The 25,294-nt window shown below is 34.6% G+C and overlaps 1 protein-coding gene and 1 non-coding gene across 6 annotated transcripts in view; one reads left to right on the plus strand and one right to left on the minus strand.

Annotated features, from left to right (window-relative positions):
• The window catches only part of Agbl4 (AGBL carboxypeptidase 4), a 1,435,759-nt gene that overhangs the window by 1,089,393 nt on the left and 321,072 nt on the right, over positions 1-25,294 (minus strand). The window lies entirely within an intron of this gene.
• LOC111754897 (small nucleolar RNA U13) lies at positions 5,291-5,393 on the plus strand. The gene has a single exon (XR_002789569.1). It is a non-coding gene; the product is annotated as a small nucleolar RNA U13 (small nucleolar RNA).

Here is a 25,294-nt window from a genome sequence, read left to right on the forward strand (position 1 = left end):
GATGTTTTTGGATGGAACACTCTGTATATGTCTATCAAATCCATTTATTCCAAATGTGATTCAGTTTTGTTATTTCTTTGCTGATTTTCGGTCTTGATGATCTACTCTTTGTGTTAACGGTGTATTAAAGTCTCCTGTTATAATTGTGCTACTGCTTATTTAATTTTTCATTTCTGTTAATATTTGCTTTGTATAGCTGAGTGCTCTGGAATTTGGTGCATATATATTTAAGATAATTATCTCTTCTTCTTATAGTTTTCCCCTAACTAGAATATAGTAACCTTCTTTATCTCTTTGGATCATTCTTGATTTGAAGTTCACATTGTCTGCAAACAGAGTAACTGCCCCCACTTTTTAGGGGGTTCCTGTTTCATGAAGTATTGTTTTCCATCCTAAGACTTTCAGTCTATGAGTTTCCTTTTGGATTTAACGGGTTTCTTGTAGAGAGCATGTGGTTGGATGTTGTTTATTGATCCATTCTGCCAGTTTATTTCTTTTAATTTGTGAATTGAGGCCACTTACATTAATGGTTATAACTGTTACATAATGGTTTATTGTTGACATGTTATCTTTCTGCTGTTGTATCTTTACTTTTCTATTCTGTTTAATTGTCTGCCTTGCTTGGTGGTGTTTTCCTGTGTATATCTAGAATGTCTTTCAGTATTGTTTGCAATGTTGGTTTGGTGGTTATGAAGTTCTTCAGCTGCTCTTTGTCATGGAAGTATCTTATTTCTCCATCCATTTTAAAGGATAGTTTTGCAGAGTACATTAGTCTGGGTTGGAAGTCGTTTTTCTTTAGGATCTCAAATACTTTGCTCCATCCTCTTCTTGATTTCATTGTTTGTGTTGAGAAGTCTGCTGTAATTCTGATGGTTTTCTTTTACAGTGATCTGTCTTTTCTCTCTAACAGCTTTTAATATTCTGTTCTTATGGTGGATTTATGGAATGGTGATTATTATATGTCTGGGCATAGTTTTATTCTGTTTATGCTATTTGGAGTTCTATATGCTTCACTAATCCATATGTCAGTTTCCATTCTCATGTTTGGGAAATTTTCAGGTATTACTTCTGTAAATAGCCTCTTGATATCATTTGTGTTGTCCCCTGTTTTTCATTTATCCCTATAAATCTTATGTTGTTCTTTGCATCATCTTACAGCTGTTGAATTGTTATTTCCTGATTCCTTGTTATTTTTAAAAATCTTTTCTTTCCTGTTCACTAGCTGCAATCTTGTCTTTGAGGTATGAAATTCTATTGTCACTTTTACTGAAGTGGTTTTGACAACTTTCAATGGAATTTTTGATTTCCTGTATATCTCTTTGAATCTGCTTCAAGTATTTTGTTTATTTCTTATATTGTTCAATCAGGGATTCCATCATTTTGCATTGTTCCTCTAATTATTTAACTGTGTCTTCTTTATGTGTGTTCAGCAATTCTTTCATTACTTTTATCATTTCTTCTTTTACCTGGGAGATTATTTCTAATTTGAGTTCCTTTATAGCTTCTTGGAGTTGCTTCTTTATTTTAGCTGCTACCATTTTGGGCATTTCGGTATATGGCTTATATTTTCTTCTATGTACATGGTTGCTAGGCTTTCTTGGGATGGGTTAGATGTTTGAAATTGCAGTTTGGTCTTTCATCTGTCATTCTCCTATGTTTCTGTGTTTCAAAGATGTTCATAAGCTTCCCCTGGGCCTGTTAAAATCGCCTCCTATGCCCTTGGCTCCTGGGACTGAATAGAAGTTGCTGAGCATGGTCCAGTCAGCCCCGCAGGACCTCCAGTGCCACCTCTGGTGTTCCAGAAAGCGGGGTGGGCTCCAAGCCACTGTGATTGATGGTCCAAAGCTCTCCTCAGGTAGCGCTGGTGCCCTGGAACTCACGTCGTGTGCCTTCAGCTCCCGTGATTGAATAAAGGTTGCTGGGCATGGTGTAGTCAGGGTGTGAAACCTTCTGGGCCTAGTCCACTGTGTCTGGAAGCTGGGCAGGCACTTAACCGCTGGGACCAATGGTCTCAAACTCTCCCAGGGCCCATGCTGGTACACTTGGAACTCACCTTGTGCAGCCTCAGCTCCCCGGATTGAAAGAAGTTCGCCAGGTGTAGTCCAGTTAGGCCCAGGAAACCTGATGAACCTAGTCCAGTGTGGCTGGAAGCTGTGCAGGCACTCAACCACCAGGAGCTCCTGTATGTCTTTCTTTTATCATGCCTGGGAAATTTTCAGCTACTGGTTCTGTAAAGAATCTTTTTATAGGGGCTGGGGATTTAGCTCAGCGGCATAAGTGCCTGCCTTGTAAGCAGGCAGTCGTGAGTTTGATCCCTGGTACCTACAAAAAGGAAAAAGACAAAAAAGAAAAAGAAAAAAAAAAGAATCTTTTTATATCATTTGTGTCATTACCTTTTTCACTGACCCCTATCGGGTGTATACTGTTTTTTTTGTTTGTTTGTTTGTTTGTTTTGGTTTGGTTATATATATTTATTTTGCATTGTCTTGCAACTATCGAACTAATAATTCCTGATTCCTTGTTATTTTAAAAAGATCTTTCCTAGTCACTAGCTTCAATCTGTCTTCAAGTTCTGAAAAATCTATCTTCACATTTATTCAAGCAGGTTTGCCAGCTCTTGACGGAATTTTTGATTTCCTGAATATCTCTTTCAATCTGTTTCATGCATTCTAGGTCTTTCCCATCTTATTCTTTGAAGATTTCCATCATTTTTCCAATGCTCCTCTATTTTTTAACTATGTCATCTTCAGATGTGTTCAGCAGTTCTTCCATTATATTTATCATTTCTTGTTTTAATTGGGAGATTTTTTTCTGATCTGATATCCTTACTGCTTCATGGAAATGTTTCTTTACTTTAGTTGCTATCATTTCAGAAATTTCAGCTGTGTGACTTACACTTTCTTCTATGTCCATGTCTGCTGGACTTGTTTAGACTGGATGGAAGTTTGAGATTGCATTTTGCTCTTCGTTTAGTCATTTTCCTATATTCTGCCAGGGTAGCTGAATGCAAAATCCCAGTTGCTTCCTGAGTTGATGATGGTTTCCATTCTGGAAGGTGTCTCCCCAGCTCAGTTAGGGACATTAGGGAAGCTTTTCCCAGGGCCTGCACAGTGCACCAAGGCTCCCTGATTAATTGAACAGATCCTCAGCAGGCTCTATACAGTGCACCAATGACCCCTGGCTAATTGCAGTCACTGAGCAACACTTTACTTTGGCCTTGCCCACTACACCAATACTCCAAGACTGTCACTTGGCAGGGCTTCATCAGGTACTGTGTGGCACACTAATGTTCCACAGCTCTGGGCTGACTTTAAGTGGGCCCCATATGGCATACCAAACTCCCTGGCTGATTGGAGTTCCTGGCTGGGACCTTACCAAGCCCAATGCAAAGTACCAATGCTGGTTGGAGTCAGTGGGAGGGGTTTTTACCTAGGGTCCATGCAGCACACCAATGCTCCAAGGCTGGTTGGGGCTGCTGTGTGGTGCACTAGTGATCCCTAGATAAATGCCTACATCTTGTACTATGAGTCACTAATTTAAAGAGGATAATATGCAGTATATTAACAATTATTGCCCTCCTATTATTATGTTTTAAATTTTGTTTTATTTTTCCTCTTTAAAATTAAAAAAATGGTCAAGACTCTCTTGTAAATGATTTAGATAATCAAACCAATAAATAAGGTATTGAAAAAAAATAACTTCACCAATCTATATTCTAAAAAACTAATGGAAAGATTGCACATACTAAGAGGATTATGGAGGTTAAAAGTAAAGAAGATTGCAAGAGATGAAAGGTCATAATGTCTAAGATGAAAAACATGTTGGATGGGATTAAAGGCAGATATACACTACTGTTGAAAATATTATAGACCTTAAAGAAATAGTAAGGTAAATCATTCAAATTAAAGATAGAAGAGACAATAGAAACAAGTAATAAAATGTGAAGTTATCCCATTGGTGAAATACAAAACAACTACAAGTAGTCTAATACAGAGATAAATAGAATCCAAGACAGACATATTATAAGAATAAAGGAATACTTTCAAAAGTAATTGTTAAAATATACAGATTTCATAAAATAAATCCTAAATCTAGATTCAAGAAACTTCAAACACAAATTATCAAAAATGATGACAAATAAAATATTCTAAACATAACCTGAGATACTTAAACATGTGTACTTGATTTATTTCACTTAAGAATACGGCCTCAAGGTGTATCCAATCGCCTATAAACACCTCAAATTTATCTTCCTTATTGCACAGCAGTACTCTACTGTATAAAATTATCACATCTCTTTATCCATTTATCTGGTGATATATATTTGGGCTGTTCCAAGATTTAGCTATTACAAATTGTGGTGCTATAAACATTGGTGTGTCTATATTGCTGCCGTATGAGGCTTTTAATTTTTTCGGGAAGATACCTAGAAGTTGAATAGCTGAGTCAAATAGAATCTTTATTTTCAGTTTTTTGAGGGATCTCTACACTGATTTTCATAATGTTTGCACCAGTCAACACTCTCACCAACAGTGGAAAAGGATTCTTTTTTCACACAATGCCTCCAGCATTTGTTATTGATTTCTCAATCTTGGCCACTTTTTCTGGAGTTAGATGAAATCTCAGTATTGCTTTTTTTCTAATTAAAGTTTTTTGGTACAATTTAGATATATATATAATGATCATATTAATCATAGGTCATTTGTATCTCTATATGATATATCATGATTCTTCTATTTCCTCCTCTCCCTTTAACTCCTTTCCCGCCTTATTAACAAAGCTTTGTTTCCATTTTATTCTTTTATCATTTTTTCCCTTTCCCTTCCTTCCTCTCCCTCTGCCTTTTTCCTAGCTTCTCTTTCCTTTTGAACATTTTTCCTATTTTATCATATCTATTAAACATTTTGATCCTTATTTACTCTGTGTATTCTGCTCACATCATGGAGACAATGTAATATTACACATGTGTATCCTGTTTATTTCACTCAAGAGTATAGTCTGAAGAACATCCATTTCCTTAGAGATGTCTCAAGTTTCTTTCTTTATGGCTGAGTAGTACCCCAATGTATAAAAAAACCCACATCTTTTTTAGTCCATTTTTTTGGTTGATGGTCATTTGAGTTTTATCAAAGAGTTAGCTACTACAAACTGTGCTACTATAAACACAACTGTGCATGTATCACTGCAGCATGATACCACTCAGCCACTTTGACTTAGACAAAGGAGCTAAACAGCCTCACTGAAAGAAAGTCTCATAAATAAATTACACTGAAAAAAAATGGTTTTCCAGATCCTCAGGTTCATAAGCGTAATGACTGGATGTTCATGCTGCATGCATGACATGTGCCTCCTTTTGAACCTTGTTACGTCATTGGCACATTACCCATCTGACGTGAAAAAAAAAAAAGGTTTTCCATATGCCTAAAACTAAAATTAGTCTCATCATGCACTAAATTATGATAGAAATGCGTCAAAGATCTAAATATTAAAATGGAAAGACTAAATCTGCTGGAAGCCAATATACGTAGAACAGCTGAAAACACACAGCTTTGTTTGTGTTATGTTTGTTTCATAAACAAAACTCTAATCACATGGGAAATAATACAAAGAATCAGTCCATGTATTATGTCTATGAGATCTCATCCTATTGAAAAGCTTTTGTGCAGCAAAACAAATCACCAACAGAATGCAAAGTCAACCCACAGAGTAAGTAAAAATTTTATCCAGTTGTACCTAGAACAAAGAACTAACATATAAAACATAGAAAGAAGTGAAAAAGTCAGATCTCCCTCAAATGTATTGGCCCAATCTAAAAGTGGGCATCTGTGATACACACTCCCTAGATGAAGAAATAAAAATGACAAATAAATACATGAAAAAAATATTCAACATCCCTGCCAGCTGAGAGATACAAATTAAAACAATGCTTATATTCCATCTCCACAAAGAATGCTATCATCAATAAATAAATCAATAATAAATACTTGTCAGGCTGTGCAGAATAGGGAACCCTTCTCCATTGTTGGTGGGAGTGTAGACTAAAGCAACCATTGTAGAAATCAGTGTGCAGAGATCTCAAAAAACTAGGTTAGAGTTCCCATTTGACCATTTCCCTTCTGGATATCTTCTGTATTGTTATAATATCCTATTGTTTTACTGGTGTGAGAAACCAAAAGTGTAAATAAATATAAATAAAATGTATACTAGACAAAGGAAAATGAGAAGAAAATGTTCAAATGGGAAGGAAAAAAGAAAGTGGAGAGAAAAAAGATAAAGAAAAAGAATAGAAGGAAAACATGGAAACAAAGCTCTTATAACTAAGGGGTAAAGCAGAGTTAAAGTGAGAGGAGGGGTTGGAGAAAAAAGAATCAGAATATATGATGCACAGGTGCAAATTTCCTGTGGTGAAGGGATCATCTTGTGTATTTAAAATATACTAATAAAAACAACAACAAAAAAAGGAACCAGAGAAAAATGAGACACCGTGTATACAACAACAAATATAAGAATGACAACCAATTGCTTGGTGGAAACAATTCAAGACAAACTGGTACTGGCACAAAAGCAGATTTGAGGATCAATGGAACAGAATAGAAAATATAGAAACAACTCCAATACATTCACCTATTCCATCTTAGATGATGGGGACCATAAATACACTGGAAGAAAGTATCTTTAATAAAAGGTGAGAAAAATGGATATCTGCATGTTGAAGATTGAATCTACATTCACGTCTCTCACCATATAGTAAACTAAAATAAAACAAGATCAAAAACTATTAAGCCAAAAACATTTACCTTTTTGGAAAGGAAAATAGACAAAATTCTTGAAGTCATAAACATAGGCAAAGACTGATCAGAATGATAGTTGTACAGGAAATAGTTCTGAGAATAAACAGAGGGTATCATTCTTAAATAAAAAGCTTCTGCACAACAAAATAACCAACAGAATAATGCAGTCTACAGAATAGGGAAAAAATTTCCAGGAATTCCTCAGACAGAGGGTACATATCTATAACATATAAAGAACAAAAAATATTAGACACCAAAAAATGAAAGACTGAATCAAAGCATGGGCAAGGGAAAGAAATGGATACTTCACAGAAGAGGAAGTACAAATGGGAAAAAAATATTTGTAGAAATACTCAGCATCACTGGTCATTAAAGTAATGCAAATTAAAACAATGGCATTTCATTTTATCTGAGAAAGAATGAACATGATCAAAACATTATCAGCATCAAAAAGATGCTGAAGAGGCTGCATGAAAAAGGAACACTTCTATACTGTTGTTTGGAATGTAAACTAATGCAACCACTATGGAAATCAGTATGGAGATTCCTTAAAAACTAGAAATTGCATTTGACTAGCTATTTTCTTTCTAGATATCTTCTCAAGTTAAAGACATCATATTACAGTAATACATATATTCCCATTTTTTTAGAAGCACAACTCATAATAGTCAAATATTTGATATGGCCTGTATGTACAAAAACAGATTGGATGAAGAAAATGTGGCACAAAAATCTTTTCCCAGTTTGTGGGTTTTCTTTTCACTATGCTGGAGATTTCTTTTGACATGCAGAAACTTTTTAATAAGAAGTGGCCCCAGTTATTGATTCTGGGAAGTATTTCCCAGGCTGTTTGAGTCCTGTTCATGAATTCTCTACCTACTCCTACGTCTTCAAGGTTTCTACCCAATTTGTCTTCCAATAGATTTAGTGTTTCTGTTTTAATATTCAAATCTTTGACCCATTTAGATTTTAATTTAGTACATGGTGATAGACATGGGTCTAGCTTTAGTTTTTGGCAAATGGAGAGCCAGTTTTTCCAGCACCATTTATTAAAGAGACTGTCGTTCTTCCAGTGAACCTGCTTGGCTCCTTTATCAAAGATAAGGTGGTTGAGTGTGTTTGTAGTTGTGGTTGTATCTTCTAATCTCTTCCATTGATCTTCAGCTCTGTTTTGATTCCAATACCATTTTGATTTTACTACTGTTGCTTTGTAGTATAAATTCAAGTCAGGGATTGTAATGCCTCCTGCCTTGCCTTTGCTGCTTAGAATTGCCTTTGCTATTCTAGGTCTCTTCTGGTTCCAGATGAATTTTAGGAGTGATTTCTCTAGATCTATAAGGTATGTTGATGGTATTTTTATTGGAATTGCATTGAATCTGTATAACAGTTTTGGGAGAATGGCCATCTTCACAATGTTTGTTCTTCCTATCCATGAGCAAGGGATGTTTTTCCATTTTTTGAGATCATCTTCAATTTTTTTTCAGTGTATTATAATTTTCCTTGTATAGGTCTTTCACTTCTTTCATAAGAGTAATTCCTAAACATTTCATTTTTTTGCTTGCTAATGTGAAGAGTGTGGTTTCTCTTATTTCCTCTCTGTGATTTTGTTGTTTGAGTATAGGAATGCTATTGATTTCTGAGTATCGATTTTGTATCCAGCTACATTACTGAATTTATTTATTGAACCTAAGAGTCTTTTAATGGAGTTTAGGGGGTCTTCTATGTAGAGTATCATGTCATCTGCAAACAATGATAATTTAACTTCTTCTTTTCCTATCTTTACCCCTTTTATTTCTCTTTCTTGCCTAATTGCCCTGGCTAGTACTTCCAGCACTATACTAAATAGGACTGGTGATAAAGGACATCCTTGTCTTGTGCCTGATTTTAAAGTAAAGGCTTTCAATTTTTGGCCATTTAGTATGATGCTGGCTGTTGGTTTGTCATGAATGGCCTTTATTATATTGAGGTAAAGACCATCTATTCCAATTTTCTGTAAAGTTCTTATCATGAATGAATGTTGAACCTTATCGAAGGCTTTTTTTTGCATCTATAGAAATGATTATTTGATTCTTACTTTTGGCTTTATTGATATGGTGGATTACATTTATTGATTTACATATGGTGAACCATCCTTGCATTCCTGGGATGAATCCCACTTGGTCATGATGTAAAATCTTCTTGATGATTTGCTGCATCCAATTTGCCAATATTTTATTGAGGATTTTTGCATCTGTGTTCATTAGGGAGATTGGTCTATAGTTCTCTTTTTTAGTTGGGTCTTTCTCAGGTTTTGGTACTAGAGTAATATTTGCTTCCAGGAATGACTTAGGAAGGATTGCTTCCCTTTCAATTTCATTGAATAGTTTGAGGAGTGTCGGCATTAGGTCTTCTTTGTATTTCTTGTAGAATTCTGCAGTGAATCCATCTAGGCCTGGGAACTGTCTCTCAGACAAGGGACTCTTGTCTAAAACATATAAAGAATTAAAAAACTCAGACCCCCCAATATTCAAAGATCCAATCCAAAAATGGGCATCTGAGATGAATATGCACTTCTCAGATGAAGAAATACAAATGGCAAATAAATACATGAAAAAATGTTCATCATCATTGGTCATTAGAGAAATGCAAATTAAAACCACACTGAGATACCATCTCACTCCTGAAAGAATGGCCAGGATCAAGAAAACCAACAACAACAAAAGCTGGAGAGGCTGTGGGGAAAAAGGAACTCTCCTACACTGTTGGTAGGAGTGTAGACTGGTACAACCTTTGTGGAGGTCAGTCTGGAGATTTCTGAAAAAGCTGGGATTGGAAGTCCCATTTATTCCAGCTATTCCACTTCTAGGCATATTCCCAGAAGAACTGAAAGCATCATACCACAGTGATATATGTGCACCTATGTTTATAGCAGCACAATTTGTAATCGCCAGATCTTGGAAACAACCCAAGTGTCCATCATCTGAGGAATGGATAAAAAAGTGGTGGTATTTCTATACATTGGAGTATTACTCAGCCATAAAGAAGGATCACATTGAGATATTTATCAATAAATGGGCACAGCTTGAGACCATACTCATAAGTGAAATAAATCAATCTCGCATGGTGAATACCGAATAGTTTCCCTAATGTAAATGATCACTCAAATATATAAAAATATGGGGTAATCATGATTTCCCATTATGTGGCCTTGAAGCCTTATAAAGTTTTCACTTATTAATTGGAAAGGCTTTATTCTGGGCTTCTTAATATGGAAATATTTGAAGCTATAGTATATGAAGCTTTATTCAAAAATTTCAAGGAAAAAGACAGACACTATGGTAACTACTATTAAGTCAGGTTGTTTGGTGGTGAAGCACTAGGTTGTTGAAACAGTCATGCTTTGACCTGTATTGTTATATTGTTATGTCCTCTTTTATCTCAATCTCTCCCTTATTCATTAAAAAAATTATTTAGTTATTTTTATGGCTTTTTTAATTAAGGGGAAAAATTTTTAAAATTAGCAGGATATATAATAGTAACTTTTTGATTTCCTATTAACTTGTTTTGAAGTCCTGTAATACCCCCACTATCTTGTTTTGACTGATTAGACTCTGTTCCATTCTGTATGATAGTATCAAGTTCAAGGGTACAGGCAACTATTTTAAAGGCAATAAGATTCATTAAGATGCCCATTCTGGTTTGACTATTGTCTCCTTTAGAAGTACTGTAATGTTTACAATGCTTAAGTTTTATTGGTCTTGTTCTCTATGTTTTGTTCAACTTTATAATACCTAATGAGATAGACAATTCTTTTTAAGGAAACGAGACATTTTGGTAACCACTGTTGATAATCTTGTACTCTGTTTTTACATCATGTGCTATGTCTATCCTTGGTTTGGACTGACAGCTTCGTTTTGCCATATTTGACTTTATTCTCTCCCCCTCAAAAAAGTAATAAGAACTAAGGAGTAATAAAGCACAAAACGTGTAAATTTTGTTGTAAAAAAGAGAAGGAAAAAAAGTGCTCTAAAAGATACAACAGCAAGTGTGTTTAGGGGTGTTAAATAGCTGACCATATTAATGTTTTTGGTTGGATCATTGAACACAACTGTTTGCAGTCTCTCTGTTTGAATGTTCACTTTGTATGCTTTGATACTGTGACTTGAGCAAGTATCTCTAAGATGATAATATGTAATCTATTAACTGGTGATTTCTTACCGTTTTTTTTTTTTTTTTGTAGTTCTGTATTACTTGTATCCTTACACTGCTTTGTTTTGTTTTGTTTTTTCTCTTTTTCCTTTTAAATAAAATTTAAAAAAGAAGAAAATGTGGCACATACACACAATAAAGTACTATTGTGTCATACTGAAAGATAATGTGGGAAAATGAATGTATCTTAATACCATAATAGTAAATAAAATAAATCAGACACACAAATAAATATCACCTTTTCTCTTTTTTTTATTTAAAGAGAAAAACAAAACTAAACGAAGCAAGACAGTAAAAGGCTAGAAGCAACACAGAATTTCAAGAGAAAAAACATACAGTAAGAGTTCACCAGTTAATAGAACACACATTGACATCTTACAAAAAGCTGTCCAGATTACAAAATTAAAGCATACAAAGTGGAGATTAATACATTGAGATTGCAGTCAGTTCTGTTCAATGATCCAAGAAAAACTCAGCAATATGGTTCTCTATCTTACACATTTAAATAAACATGCAGTTATATCCTTTAGATCACTTTCCTTCCTCTCTTTTTTACACTAACCATCACGCATTTTAGTTTCCATTACTTCTACAGTTTTTTTTAACTTTTTCTTTGAAGAGGAAAAGAAAAAAGATTGAAAAAAAGGCCAAAGAACAAAAAACAAAACAAGACGGACCAAAGAAAAATTTCTCATTTTCTCTTATATCAGAAGACCACAGTAAAAATAAAGTGCAAAATAAATTATAGATAACTGGAAGGTATTTTTTAAAGAGGGAGGAGATCACAAAATGGATGGAGGAGAAGGTATGGTTGAGACAGTGGATGTTAAAAGGAAATGAGATGTGTACATGCAACAACTCCACACAACAAATGTAAATACTACATACCACAAAGATGTGCAAAAAGAAGAATCAAGAGATGGATAGGATGGGCGGGCCACTAACCCCCAAGCCCAGCCGCGCCTAGCCATCTGTGTGCTGATGAGGAACTGGGCAGATCCGGAGTGCCTGCAGAAGCCCCTTCCTTTGTGTGAAGGACTGAATACTTCTGCAAGCAGGGAGGGATCGCAGGTTCCTGAGGCACCTCAGCCTGTGGTGAGTGCCCAGCACAGTCTGCCCAAATCTCAGACTGTTCCGGACCCCCCAGGCTTCTGGGTGCAGTGAAGTGGAGCAGTGGGTTAGAGGCCACTACAGCCGTCTCCCCATCCCTCCCGGCTACACTTGGAAGTCTGCTGAGCTCCTGACGGATGGGCGGGCCTACACTAACCCCTGAGCCCAGCCGTGCCTAGCCATCTGCCTGCAGAGGAGGAGCTGGGCGGATCTGGAGTGCCTGCAGAAGTCCCTTCCTTTGCCTAGAGGACTGTGGATATCTCTGCAAGCAGGGAGGGATCACAGGCTCCTGAGGCACTGGGACCTGTGGTGAGCACACTAACCCGGCTGCGATTGAAGAGCTGTGGATCTTCCAAGGGGCAGGTGGGCGCACAGTGTCCCTGAGGCCCAGCTTGTCTGGAACTGCGGAGTTCTGAGCAGGCAGAGGAGAGCCACTGGTTCTGTAGGCCCAATGGTTTGGGGTAGTGCGGTGTCAGAGTCTCAGTAGCTCCAAACATAGAAGGGGATTTTCAACAGATCCTGAGGAAGCTTTCAAATAACACTTGAAACACAGAAATATAGAAAATGACAAAACGAAAGACCAAATTACAACCTCAAACCTCCAGCCCATTTCAGGAATCCCTAGGAGCAATGTATATAGAAGAAAATATATCCCATCCACCTCATATATCGGACATAATAGCTACTGAAGTTGACAAACAACTCCAGGAAGCTTTAAAGAAATTCAAACTCGAAATAATCTCCCAGATAAAAGAAGAAATGATAAAAGAAATGAAAGAGATTCTAAATATATCTAAAGAAAACACAGATAAAAAATTGGAGGAACTAAACAAAAAGATAGAATCCCTAGACGAGCAATATAAGAAACAAACAGAATACATAATGCAGATGCACAGAGATATACAGGAAATAAAAAACTCCACTGAAAGGTGTAAAAACCACCTGAATGAAAGTGAAGATAGAATTTCAGACCTTGAAGACATGATTGCAGCTAGTGAACAGGAAAGGAAAGATCTTTTGAAAATAACAAGGAATCAGGAAACAACAATTCAACAACTGCAAGACGATGCAAAGAAGAATAACATAAGAATGATAGGGATTAATGAAAGAGAGGGAGACAACATAAAGGATGTCAAGAGGATATTTAGAGAAGTAATAGCTGAAAATTTCCCAAGCATGAGATCAGAAACTGACATCAAGATCAGTGAAGCATATAGAACTCCAAACACTCATAACCAAAATAAAACTACACCCAGACATATAATAATCACCATCCCAGAAATCCAACATAAGAATAGATTATTAAAAGCTGTCAGAGAGAAAAGACAGATCACTTATAAAGGAAAACCTATCAGAATCACAGCAGACTCCTCAGCACAAACGATAAAGTCAAGAAGAGCATGGAGTGAAATATTCCAGATCCTAAAGCAAAATGATTTCCAACCAAGACTGATATATCCTGCAAAACTATCATTCAAAATAGATGGTGCAATACAATACTTCCATGACAAAGAACAGCTGAAGAACTTCATGAACACCAAACCGACCCTGCAAAAAATATTGAAAGACAGTTTAGATACACAAAGGAAAAAACCACTAAGCAAAGCAAATAATTAAACAGAACAGAAAGATAAAGATGCAACAGCAGAGAGATAACATTCCTACAATTAACCAGCATTTAACAGTAATAACCATTAATGTAAATAGTCTCAATGCACCAATCAAAAGAAACAGACTAGCAGAATGGATCAAGAAACAAAATCCAACCATATGCTGTTTACAGGAAACCCATCTAACCCAGAAGGATACTCACAGACTGAAAGTCAAAGGATGGAAAACAATTCTTCATGCAGCAGGAATCCAAAAAAAGGCAGGAGTAGCCATTCTGTTTGCAGACAACGTGAACTTTAAACCAACAATGACCATAAAGGACAAAGAAGGTCACTACATACTCGTAAGGGGAAAACTCCAAGAGGAAGAGATAACTATCTTAAATATATACGCACCAAACTCCAGAGCACCAAGTTATATAAAACAATTATTAACAGAAATGAAAACTCAAATTATCAGTAACACAATTGTAACAGGAGACCTTAATACGCCATTGACACCAAGGGACAGATCAACCAGACAGAAAATGAGCAAAGAAATAACAGAACTGAATCATACCTGTGAACAAATGGGTTTGATAGACATATACAGGATGTTCCACCCAAGAACATCAGAATACACATTCTTCTCAGCAGTACATGGATCATTTTCTAAAATAGACCATATATTAGCTCACAGAACATATTTAAACAAGTGCAAAAGAGCTGAAATCATCCCTTGCATGTTATCGGATCATAGCGCTCTGAAATTAGAAATTAATGATAAAAGATACTGCAAAAATCCCACAAACACATGGAAACTGAATAACACACTCTTGAGTAATCAGTGGGTCACAGAAGAAATTAAAGAAGAAATCAAACAATACCTAAAAGAAAATGAAAATACAGATACAACTTACCGGAATCTGTGGGATGCAATGAAAGCCGTCCTGAGAGGAAAATTTATTGCACTGAGTTCCCACATCAGGAAAACAGAACGAATACAAATAAATAACTTGATGCTACACCTCAAACAGCTAGAAAAAGAAGAGCAAGTCAAGCCCAAAGCCAAAAGAAGAGAGGAAATTATAAAAATCAGAGCAGAAATCAATGCAATAGAGACTAAGAAAACAATCCAAATAATCAACAAATCAAAGAGTTGGTTCTTTGAAAGCATAAATAAAATCGATAAGCCCCTAGCCAACCTTATTAAAAAAAGGGAAGAAAAAGCTCAAATTCATGCAATAAGAAATGAAAAAGGAGAAATCACTACAGACCCAATAGAAATGCAGAAGATCATCAACACCTATTTCGAAAACCTCTACTCTCAAAAGTTTGATAACACAGAAGAAATAGACAGATTCTTAGAAGCATATGAAGTGCCAAAGCTAGATCAAGAGGATGTAAAACTGTTGAATAACCCAATCTCTGTTACTGAAATTGAAAATGTAATTAAGTCCTTACCCACCAAGAAGAGCCCAGGCCCAGATGGATTCACTGCAGAATTCTACAAGAAATACAAAGAAGACCTAATGCCGACACTCCTCAAACTATTCAATGAAATTGAAAGGGAAGCAATCCTTCCTAAGTCATTCCTGGAAGCAAATATTACTCTAGTACCAAAACCTGAGAAAGACCCAACTAAAAAAGAGAACTATAGACCGATCTCCCTAATAAACACAGATGCAAAAATCCTCAATAAAATATTGGCAAATAGGATCCAGCAAATCATCAAGAAGATTATACACCATGACCAAGTGGGATTCATCCCAGGAATGCAAGGATGGTTCAACATACGCAAATCAATAAATGTAATCCACCATATAAATAAAGCCAAAAATAAGAATCACATGATCATTTCTATAGATGCAGAAAAAGCCTTCGATAAGGTCCAACATTTATTCATGATAAAAACTCTACAGAAAATTGGAATAGATGGTCTTTACCTCAATATAATAAAGGCCATTTATGACAAACCAACAGCCAGCATCATACTAAATGGCCAAAAATTGAAAGCCTTTACTTTAAAATCAGGCACAAGACAAGGATGTCCTTTATCACCACTCCTATTTAATATAGTACTGGAAGTACTAGCCAGAGCAATTAGGCAAGAAAGAGAAATAAAAGGGGTAAAGATAGGAAAAGAAGAAGTTAAGATGTCATTGTTTGCAGACGACATGATACTCTACATAGAAGACCCCCTAAGCTCCATTGAAAGACTCTTAGATACAATAAATAAATTCAGTAATGTGGCTGGATACAAAATCAATACTCAGAAATCAATAGCATTCCTATACTCAAACAACAAAATCACAGAGAGGGAAATAAGAGAAACTGGATTATTCACATTAGCAAGCAAAAAAATGAAATATTTAGGAATTACTCTTACGAAAGAAGTGAAAGACCTATACAAGGAAAACTATAATACACTGAAAAAGGAAATTGAAGATGATCTCAGAAAATTGAAAGACATCCCTTGCTCATGGATAGGAAGAACAAACATTGTGAAGATGGCCATTCTCCCAAAACTCTTATACAGATTCAATGCAATCCCAATAGAAATACCATCAACATACCTTATTGATCTAGAGAAATCACTCCTAAATTTCATCTGGAACCAGAAGAGACCTAGAATCGCAAAGGCAATTCTAAGCAGCAAAGGCAAAGCAGGAGGCATCACAATCCCTGACTTGAATTTATACTACAAAGCAACAGTAGTAAAATCAACATGGTATTGGAATTAAAACAGAGGCGAAGATCAATGGAATAGATTAGAAGATACAACCACAACTACAAACACACTCAACCACCTTATCTTTGATAAAGGAGCCAAGCAGGTTCACTGGAAGAACGACAGTCTCTTTAATAAATGGTGCTGGAAAAACTGGCTCTCCATTTGCCGAAAACTAAAGCTAGACCCATGTCTATCACCATGTACTAAATTAAAATCTAAATGGGTCAAAGATCTGAATATTAAAACAGAAACACTAAATCTACTGGAAGACAAAGTGGGTAGAAACCTTGGAGACATAGGAGTAGGTAGAGAATTCGTGAACAGGACTCAAACCGCACGGGAAGTACTTCCCAGAATCAATAACTGGGACCACTTCTTATTAAAAAGTTTCTGCATGTCAAAAGAAATCTCCAGCATAGTGAAAAGAAAACCCACAAACTGGGAAAAGATTTTAGTGAACTCTCTCTCAGACAAGGGACTCTTGTCTAAAACATATAAAGAATTAAAAAAACTCAGACCTCCAAAATTCAAAGATCCAATCCAAAAATGGGCATCTGAGATGAATACGCAATTCTCAGATGAAGAAATGCAAATGGCAAATAAATATATGAAAACATGCTCATCATCATTGGTCATCAGAGAAATGCAAATTAAAAGCACACTGAGATACCATCTCACTCCTGAAAGAATGGCCAGGATCAAGAAAACCAACAACAACAAATGCTGGAGAGGCTGTGGGGAAAAAGGAACTCTCCTGCACTGTTGGTGGGAGTGTAGACTGGTACAGCCTTTGTGGAGGTCTGTCTGAGGTTTCTCAAAAAGTTGGGACTGGAAATCCCATTTATTCCAGCTATTCCACTTCTAGGCATATTCCCAGAAGAACTGAAAGCATCATACCACAGTGATATATGTGCACCTATGTTTATAGCAGCACAATTTGTAATCGCCAGATCTTGGAAACAACCCAAGCGTCCATCAACTGAGGAATGGATAAAAAAGTTGTGGTATTTCTATACAATGGAGTATTATTCAGCTATAAAGAAGGATCACATTGAGATATTTATCAATAAATGGGCGCAGCTTGAGATCATACTCATAAGTGAAATAAATCAATCTCGCATGTGTGAATACCGAATAGTTTCCCTAATGTAAGTAATGATTCAAATATATGAAAATATGTGGCAATCATGATTCCCCATTATGTGGCCTTGAAGCCTTATAAAACTTTCACTTATTAATTAGAAAGGCTTTATTCTGGGCTTCTTGATATGGAAATATTTGAAGCTATAGTATATGAAGTTTTATCCAAATATCTCAAGGAAAAAGACAGACACTATGGTAACTATTATTCTTTAAAAAAATTATTTAGTTATTTCTTATGTTTATTTTAATTAAGGGAAAAATTTTAAAAATTAGGATATATAATAGTAACTCTTTTCGATTTCCTATTAACTTGTTTTGAAGTCCTGTAATACTCCCACTATCTTGTTTTGACTGATTAGACTCTGTTCCATTCTGTGCGATAGTATCAAGTCTGAGGGTATAGGCAACTACTTTGAAGGCAATAAGATTCACTAAGATGCCTATTCAGGTTTGACTATTGTCTCCTTTGGAAGTCCTGTAATGTTTACAATGTCTAAGTTTTATTGGTCTTGTTCTCTACTGTTTTGTCCAACTTTATAATATCTAATGAGATAGACAAATCTTTTTAAGGAAACAAGAGAACGTTGATAACTATTGTTAATAACCGTGTACTCTGTTCTACATCATGTGCTATGTCTATCCTTGGTTTTGACTGACAGCTTTGTTCTGCCATATTTGACTTTATTCTCCCCCCCAAAAAAAGTAACAAGAACTAAGGAGTAATAAAATCTAAAATGTGTAAATTTTGTTGTAAAAAGAGAGGAAGGGAAAAAAAAAGAGCTCTAACTGATATAACAGCAAATGTGTATAGGGGTGTTGAATAGCTGACTATATTAATGTTTTTGGATCATTGAGCACAGCTGTTTGTAGTCTCTCTGTTTGAATGTCTACTTTGTATTCTTTGATACTGTGATTTGAGCAACTATTTCCAAGATGATAATATGTAATCTATTAACAGGTGATTTCTTACTGTTATTTTTTTTTTGTAGTTCTGTATTATATGTAACCTTACACTGCTTTGTTTTGTTTTGTGTTTTTCTCTTTTTCCTCTTAAATAAAAAAAAGAGATGGATAGAGGGGAAAGGAAGGGAAGGTAAAGGTGATGAAAAAATAATTAAGATGTGTTATGTACATGTACCAATTTACCACGAGGAGTGGAAACATGACGTACTACACATGTACTAATAAACAATAAATTTTAAAAATTACTGCCTCATCTGAGAACCATTCTGACCTCCCCAATGCTACAATCAACTAGGATGCCACATTTATTACCAGTATTCAACTGTGCCTGAGTATAATACAACAGTTTTGTCTGAATCAACCTAATGCTGGCATTACTTACTTCTCATATTGTATATTTTAACTACTTTTTCTATGATATGCAAAGTCAGTCTTCTGCACTCAAATACCATGAATAATGGTCTCTGAAAATAAAAATTATTTCTAATTATGAAGTTTGGCAGGAGGAAGGCAAGGTAAGGGGAAGAAGTGTAAAAAGTATTCAGATGTGTTATATGCATTTATCAACTCCCCAAATTAATGTAATCATTATGTACTGCAGACATGTACAATAAAAAGAGAAAAGCAAATGGAAAGCAAATGGATTTACATCTTTAAAATAATGAAAAAGCTTCAACCTAGAATTTTATACCCTGAAAGAACATGTTTCTAAGTTTTTTGAAAAGATTTTATCAGATATATGAATACAGAAATAATCCAACAACAAAGACTTAATCTGCCAACATGTAATAGTAAATCCTTCAGAATGAAAAAAATACATAAAAATTTGGTTCTAAACACTAAAATTATGAATATATAGCGAAATACATAAAAATGTTTTCTTATTACACTTTTTAAAAAATAATTCTTTAAAACAAAATATATCATATCAGTACATTGTTAGTTTGTAATACAAAGATGTAAGAGGTATGACAAAAATAGCACGAAAGCTGTAAAGGGCAAAATTAAAACATACTGTTGTGAGTTTCTTACAATATACATGAATTAAGGGCTGGGGATTTAGCTCAGTGGTGTAAGCGCCTGCTTGACAAAATACATGAATTGTTATCAGTTGGACATATTGATGAACTGAATATGTATACTATCAATATTAAATAACTGCTATTGTAACACAAATATTTATAGCCAATAACAGATAAATAAGATGCAAGCACCAAAAATGTGTAATTTGTGAAAAGCAGGCGCTGAAAGAGAAAATTAAACACACAAGAGAAAAAGAAAACACAATTTAAAACAATAAAAACATAAATTTAACCCAAGAACATGCATAACCACATTAAATGCAAGTATCTAAACATTCTGATTCAAAAGGCAGAGCTTGTTAAACCAAAATAAAAAGTAAGATTCAATTATGCATCAATGACTGTATCCTAGTTTATATATTACTATAAATTTAACTACAGAGAAATACACCAAATACCAACGTAAAGCAGAGTTGGCTATATGAGTAACAGAACAAAATTCTAAAGGAAATTACAAAGGATAAAGAGGATTTTTCATAATGAAAGGATCCACTGATAGAGAAAATCCAATCAAAAAATCTTATGCACATGGTACTGTTTTGGAATACCTTATCTGAAACTGATAAGAGCTTCTAGGAGAATTTTTTAAAAACAGAATGTTTAATCATATATTTCCACATATACCTCCAAATTAGAGGTCTAGGCAACTAGATTGAAAATCACTAAGTATATACATTATTTCAACTCCACGTTGGAGTAACGTTAATAAAGCATTGCACTCAACAATATTAGAATCAACGTTCTTTTCATTTCAAAGTTACCATGAAATATTTTTCATAGTAAACTATACTACAATAGTTTACCATGAATAAATAATGAGCAATAGTTTACTAAAAAACAAATCTCAAAAAACTTCAAAGCATTCATATTAGGAAACACAGGAAAATTAAAGTCACACAGCAAATCACTACCCTCAAATTGAAGATGAAGAAAAATTGATATAATAGTTTACAATTTACCAGTGAAAAACTTCACATATAAAAATTTCTATACCACGCAGTGCCAAAGTAAGGAAATCGGAACTGTTACTAATGAGTTGCTGGAGGCTTAGAAAGGAAAGGAGAATTAAAATCTCTACAGGACCCAATTATAATAGATCACACACAGTTTTGCGAGTTTTACTTGTAGAAACTACCAGGTTCTAACATTGAATATTGAAAAAATTTTACCATGTTTAGGCAGGGAAAGTGAAAGCAAACATTTTGAAACATATCTGAGCATTAATGAAGTTTGTCTTTAGGAGAAACTATTTATCCAGAGCTTAATCTCCTGAAGTTTTATCAAAATTTGAGCTAAGAGATGGAAAAATACTCAGTTCAAGTGCTTCTTTCACACCTCAGGTGGGCAGGGCTGAGAAACACAAGTTCATAATCTAGAAGTACAGGTTGACTAAAAGACGCATGCCTAATGACAAAACCACAGAATACTTCCCTTCCTCTAATATTACCATTTACCAAAATATTACTAAAGGCCTATGTATGGTGTTTCTATTTTATACAGTATACCATGTCCAGTTATCACAATAATTATGACTATTAAAAAGAAAAATCAAAGTCTTAAAAGACAGACAAAACATCAAAACCAGAATCAGACATAACAGGAATATTGCAATTATCAGGCCAGGAAATTTTTAAAAACTACATTAATACTCACTTATATATGGGGGAGGTACATTCCAAGAACTCTGTGGAAGCCTGAAACCCTAGATAGTATTGAACACTAAATCCCATGAATAAGATGATTATCCTTATGTGATTTGAAGTACCATAGTTAATCCGTCCCTCCATGTTTTATTCCTTTGTCTCACTGTCTTTGTGCTTTGGAACCATTATTAAGGAAAATAAATATTAGCTGAACACAAGCAGTATGATATGAGAACAGTAAAATATGATAATCGTAATTGTTATGAAATGGCCAGGTAAGATTTTACAGCATAGAAACACTGCAAAATGGAATAATTCACATCTTGCATTGAACAGAGAAGGGTGGTATCACATTTCATTGTACTACTCAGAATGAAAGGCAATTTAAAATTTACATTTATTTCTGGAATTTCCTATCTTTGGACTATAGTTCATTGCAGGTAACTAAAATTATGTAAAGCAAAATGATAGATAATGGGGTATTTCTATAAGATTAAAATACAGGGGCTGCAATGAACAACATGTAAGAGTAGATGATCAGTGTGTAAAGAAAGAAAATTCTAAGAAATAAACTATAACAGAAATGAAGTAAGTCTTTGATGGAATTATTATAGCCAGCACATGGACAAGAAAATGATATCTGAGTTTGCAGATATCTTAGCAGACATTTTCAAAACCAAAAAGTGAAAACAAAAATGGCAAACATGTTGGGCAGCTCAGTTCCACAACTCAGTCCCAGACAAGGACAGTGTTCAGGATGTATAGGTAAGACCAGAAAGACAGAAGACCTGGGAAAAAGTAGAGAAACGGCCAGTAACTGCTAGATTCCAGAGTTATCTTCTCAAAGTGACTGAGAGAGAAGCAACCACAGGAGGAAGGATAGGCCAGACTCAGACACTCCCTAAAAAGTGTAAGCTGGGACTGGGAAAGGCAGAACCCTGCCCTCTGCAGGGAGCAACCAAATCCCTCAAGTGTTGACAGTAAGTCTAGCAGCTGACTTGAATCTCTGCACCACAGCCTTGTCTAATGAGACCACAGGTCTAAACTCATTTCTATTATTAGTAAAAGTAAAGCTGTTCCTTAATCATAGAAAAGAGATCTGTAATTACAGTATGAATAGTATTACAAATCAAATATAACCCTACATTTGACCTATAGAAAATATACCAAATATACAACTTACCTCTACTATTAAAAGAACAATATTGAAAAGCAATAGCATAAAGTTAAACTGTCTACAGATTCATAAAACTTAGTAGTTACACTAAGTAGGGGGGCTGGAGAACTTCAGAATAGAAAAAACCAAGTTTGAAAAATTAATTAAATTAATAAGACTAAATATCAAAGAATGAAAAACAATATTCCATAAAATGGGAACCTAAGAAAATGTAGCTATTCTATATTTAAGCAATCATTAGCCCAGAAAAATCCAAATCCAAAGCTAGTAAAAGGAAGGAAATTACAAAGATAAGACCATAAATCAATGAAGTTGACATAAAAAAATAAACAAAAATGATGATTTGGTTCTTAGAAAAAGGAAAAAAAAAGAAAAACACAGAGCTGATCTAACCAAAAAAACGAAAGAAAAGGCACACTTCAATGCAATTTGAAATTAAAAAGGTAAAATCATGATGGACACTGCCAAATTTTTTAAAAAGATTATTAACAAGTACTTCACAAACCTGTATACTAATCAATTGAAGAATTCAGAAGAAATGGATAAATTTCCAGAAGCTTACGAATTACCAAAACTGAATGAGGACTTAAAATCCTAAATAATCCAGTAACATGTAACGAAACTCAATAGAAAAGCCAAGTCCAAAAGGATTTACTGCCAAACTCTACAAAAATTTTAGAAAACATCTAATATCAAGAGCTCTTTGAGTTCTTTAATGAAATGAAATGAAATAAAAGAATACTCCCTCAATTCATTCCTAGAAGCTACCATTACTCTAATTAAAAATCCAGACAAAAATGTAAATGATTAAATTAAAATTAAATGTAAAAATGTAAATGATTAAATTAAAATGACCCATTTCCTCCACTGTGTATAAAACTAAAATCACAAATTATCAAAGAACAAAAAGTTAAACCACAAACATAATCTGCTAGAAGAGAAGATGTATAAAATTTTTAAACAGTAGACCTAAACAAGGGCTTTCTGAACCGAACACTGGTGGTACAGGAAATAGTATCAAGACTCAACAAACGAGATCATATCAAAATAAAAATATCTGCTTGCAAAAGTAAAAAACCAACAGAGTGAAAAGACAACCTACAAAATGGAAAAATTATTTTCACATATTTCTCAGAGCACTAATATTTGAAATATGTAAAAATGAAAAAATTTAAATCCCCTCCAAGATAAAAGACTCAATCAAAAGTTGGACAAGTGAAGTGAATAAAAACTTCACAGAGAAGTATAAACATCCAAAAACTACATGAAGAAATGTGTTCAACACATCACTATCATTAGAGAAATGCACATTAAAATAATATTTTATTAAGTTTATTGGTACAACTTAGATATGCATAATGATCATACTTGTCATGGGGAGTTTGTAACTGTCTATTATGTATCTTGATTCCTATTTTTTCCCAACCTCCTCCCTTCCCTTTAACTACTCTTCTCCTCCTTATTTATACAGCTTTGTTTCCATTTTATCATTTTCTTATCATTTTTCCTTTTATTCTATTCTCTCTCTTCCTAGTTTCACTTTCTTTTGAACCAGTTCTTCTTATTTTGTAATATATATTATACACTTTGGTCTTTATTAAAACTTTCACTTTCTCACACCACAGACACAGTGTGATAGTTACACATGTGTGACCAATTCACTACACTTAAAAGTACGGTCTCAAGGCGCATGCATTTACCTAAATATGTCTTAAATTTACCCTTCCTATGGATGAGTAGTCGTTCTTCATTATATGAAAAAAAAACCCACAACTTTGTTACCCAGTTTTGGTTGATAGGCATTTGGATTGTTTCCAAGATTTAACTATTACAAACTGTACCACTATAAACATGGAAGCACGTATATTGCTGTGGTATGATGTTTTCAATTCTCAGATACTCAGAGAATAGCTGGGGTAAGTGGGACTTTTAATGGCGGTTTATTAAGGAATCTCCACACTGATTTTCAGTGAGTGCATCAGTCTAAACTCCCATCAGCAGTGGAGAAGGGTTCTTTTTCCCCACACCCACATTAGCATTTGTTATTGGTTTACTTCCTGATAATAGTCATTCTTTCCGAGTTGAAATGGAATCTCAATGTTGTTTTAATTTGTTTCTGTTGAATTATCAGTGATGATGAACATTTTTCCCTACATTTAATTGTCATTTGTATTTCTTCATCTGAGAAATGTATATTAATCTCAGATGCACACTTTTAAATTGGGTCTTTAAATTTGTAGGGCCTGATTTTTTTAACTCTATATATGTTCTACATAGTACTCTCTTGTCTGAGGGAAAACTGGTTAAAACTTTTTCCCATTGTGTAGGTTGTCTTTTCACTCTATTGATAATTTCTTTTACTCTGAAAAAGCTTCTTAAAGGGAAAGAATACAGAAAAAGAGGAATAGGAATGTGTTATATACATGCACAGGCTTCCTACAAGGAATGTAACTATTATGTACTATACACATGTTCTACTAAACTAAAATAAGGGAAAATGTCAAATAACAAATGATAGCAACACTAAAGGGAAAAGGGACTGTTTCTACTACTTTGTAAGAATATAAACTAGTATAACCACTATGGAAATCAACATGAAGATTATTTTAAAAACTAAAACTAGAAATTCCCTTTGACACAGCTATTCTTTTTCTAGGAAACTTTACAAAAGTATTAGATATTATATTACAGTGGCACATGATAACTATGTTTTTCCTCCCTTTCACATAATTTTTCCACACAATAGGTAAATTTTGAAAGAAGGCTACATTTTCATTGAGTTGAATGGGAAAAGAAAATTTGGTGTATAAACACAATAGGTTACTACTCTGCCATAGAGAGAAGATAAAGACAAACTTAAAGAAAATATAAAGA

Source organism: Cavia porcellus, unplaced genomic scaffold, assembly GCF_034190915.1.
Source record: "Cavia porcellus strain 051 isolate PalLab524CR breed Dunkin Hartley unplaced genomic scaffold, mCavPor4.1 scaffold_25, whole genome shotgun sequence".
Classification (NCBI taxonomy): domain Eukaryota; kingdom Metazoa; phylum Chordata; class Mammalia; order Rodentia; family Caviidae; genus Cavia; species Cavia porcellus.